The following is a 3,253-nucleotide window of genomic DNA, read 5'->3' as shown; positions in this document are numbered from 1 at the left end:
CATAAATTATATTTATGTTGATCAGTTTCAACTTTTTACATTTTTTATGTTTAGGTATGGCTAACATTTTCTTTTACCTGTTACAGGATCATTATACCAGCAGATGTCAGTGATATTTGATCCTGCTCTGGTCTGTGTGCTGGGGCCGGAGGGGCTTCAGAATAATTAAATTTTAAAATAAAACAATTTTAAACACTTTGAAAATAAAAAATTTTAAACATACATGTCTTGATAATTTTTTCACACCATTTCCATTCTGATATTTATTTAATTAATTAGGTTCAATAAATTCAGATTAATAATTATATAGCTTAAAACAAGCTGTAAATATCAGACTGTATTCCATGCGTGTAGATACAGCTGGAGCCAAACTTGATAAGCCAAGCTTGAAATATAGCTTGAACTCTGCCAACTTTGATGTTTGTTTCAAGCTTGAATCCAACTAACAGGCCTGAATATTCCAGCTTTGATCAAGCTTATATACTTGAACTTTACATCTGGAAACAAGTTTGAAACCGGCTTACTGTGCTATCTGGGCACTGTGTACTGAAATATTAAAGAATGCAGGCATCACTACCAACATTCAGTTGTCAAGAGGTAAACTTCTGGGATTCAATGTTACCCAAGATGGAATAGAATAGGATCCAAAAAACACAAGTGCAGTGAAGAATTTTTCCTGGCTGGACTATAAGAGACATTTAAAAAGTTTTGTTACACTGTTTTAATTTTTCTGATTTGTGTCAATGCAAGCTTAGATCAGTGACGTGCTACAGTAATTCTATGGTGATGATTACTTTTTCTTTTCCAAATTCTAGATCTGTTAAGAGACTTTACAGTTATCAGAATCTTAGTGTACCCCATTGCTCATCTTTATAAATATTGAAGCGCCACAAAATTTGTATGCAGCATAAAGTTTGGTACGACGTAAATGATGGATGGTTTTTCAAATTGTGATTCTCAAAGAGTAGCCCTACATTATGTAGCCACAAGGGACATGATTGTGATAAATATGTTTCACTTGTTAAACATTTTGTGTATGACAAATATTTTCTTTTCATGTGAACATTCACACAGTAATAAGAAAAGTAAGTAATTTCTTGTTCCATCACTTTTTTATGAAAATATTTTATGATCTCTGACCAGGGTCAGCTAATGTGATAAAATTCCTTAAAACTGCCTAATTGATTCAAACAGCTGTTAATGAAGAGAAAAAGTTTTTGAGTGGTGGTCAGTGCTGTTAACACAGTGAGATCACAATCCTGCTTGTGAACCTTTGACACTTTGGGCAAGTAAGGTTACAGATGCAGGAACATCAACTGGGTTCAAAGCCTAACCTGGAAAAGTTTTAATCTCTCACAAACTTCTCTAACTGTCAACACTTAACAAAGAAGCTAAAATTTCATTCTGGAAACAAGCACTTTGCTGATGCTGTAATTCTTTCCTGCAGTTCTCCCATATGGAAGACATACATGGACCATGAGTCATGCCTGGATAGCTCATCTGGTAAGACCATTATCCACAACTGGAAAAGTTTGATTCTTAGCCCATGATTTTCATTTCAGCTTTCATAAAGATTGATAATAACACTCATTTCAAGTCAAAGTGATAGATTAATCCTAGGAAAAGAAAAGTACTGACCAAATTACAATATGACCTTCCTAATGAGTCAAATGCTGGAAGCACAAAAACATCACTCAAATTAAATAGCACTTTACAATCCAAATCAAATTATGTTTTGTCATATTCTGATTGAAACTCACTTAACAAGCTGTGTTTCACCTAAATGCATCAGGATGTGGTTAGCTTCATTATGCAAAAACTTCATACATGGAGGAACCAGCCAGTCAAACATATCAGCAAATAGCTTCTCATTGTCTGCCATCCATCGAGGATTCTGTCTTTCTATCCAAGAATCTACAAGTGGTTTGTAACCAAATTCTTTATGGTCAATATGAATTAATCCACAACGTGTCACTACTGAAGGTGAAGCCTGCAAAAATAATCAATTAATATTAATTTCATCATAATTTAAGCTGTCTAAGAGTTAGTTTTTCTCTATTGTTATGAAAATACATTATTTTCAGTACTGATAATAAGCTGAATTATTGCCTGTAAATGTGTGACATTCAAATTTTGCATTTATGTTTTAATACTCAAATATGAATTCTTAAGGCTGGAACACAGTCTACATTTTATTGTGGAGACAACTATGCAGAAAAACACTGTTACTGTGACTGCTATTTTCAATGAAGAAAAAGTAAATGAAACTCCACAAGCCAATTTTTTTTATCGTTATATTTACACATTTTTCCATGACTACTTTGAAGTCTGACTAGTTCATCTTCAGAGGTATCTACGTAACTTATTATTACTGTTCAGTACTTTGAACAACACTCTTGATGATAACCTTCTGATGATTTTGTGCATGAGATTGGATAAGTTGAGCCATAGCTCTGGTCTGTGGTGGATGGAATGCATCTAACCCTTGTTAGCTATTCTTTTTGATTGTTCTAATAAATTACCCACTGGCACTAGTTTAGTCACATATGATGAAATGGTAACAAGCATAGGTTGTGGCACAAAGTAGCAGACAGAAAAATGTTCAGTTTCAAGTGCAAAAACCACATAAAGGCAATAAACAAGAGACCTCTGTTATGTGCAAATTTTAATTTCAGTAGTAGGTTGGGCTTTGTTGGCTTTAAACTGGTTATGAAATGATAAGGATACACAGGAATGACTCAAAGACTGAGAACTATGCTATCTCAAAAATCCAATGAATATTGTGTGATGAGACTGGCTGTGGCTCAAGAACATAAGGCTTTAACTTGCTCTTTGGAAACTCCTTCTGAAAGTGAGGCAAAACATAATTCTGATCAAGAGTGTCATGCATTATCTCACTCACAGAGGATACTTCTATTCAATGTAGCATCACAGAAACAGAAATTTTGATAGGAAAAGGTGCAGTTGAGCTAATTTTTACACTGTGAATCCTGCTTATTCCTAACAGTTTAAAATTTCACTTTAAATGTGTACAGCTAATATTGAGACCATATTGTGCCACGACCACAAACAAAGCACAAGGCCATATGCTGTGTGCTGTGCTCATGGACCTTAGTGTTAGTTGCATTTTACAAGGTCAGCTCTACATGGCTCTGTCCCATCAATGAAGCAACCAAATTCTTCGTTCATGTCCCCAATCATATTACTTTAAGTTTGTGTAAAAAAAAAGGTTTCTAAGTCAAAAATAAATTAT

Source organism: Schistocerca piceifrons, chromosome 4 (assembly GCF_021461385.2).
Source record: "Schistocerca piceifrons isolate TAMUIC-IGC-003096 chromosome 4, iqSchPice1.1, whole genome shotgun sequence".
Taxonomy (NCBI): Eukaryota; Metazoa; Arthropoda; class Insecta; order Orthoptera; family Acrididae; genus Schistocerca; species Schistocerca piceifrons.
Note: the sequence above shows the minus strand (reverse complement) of the source record.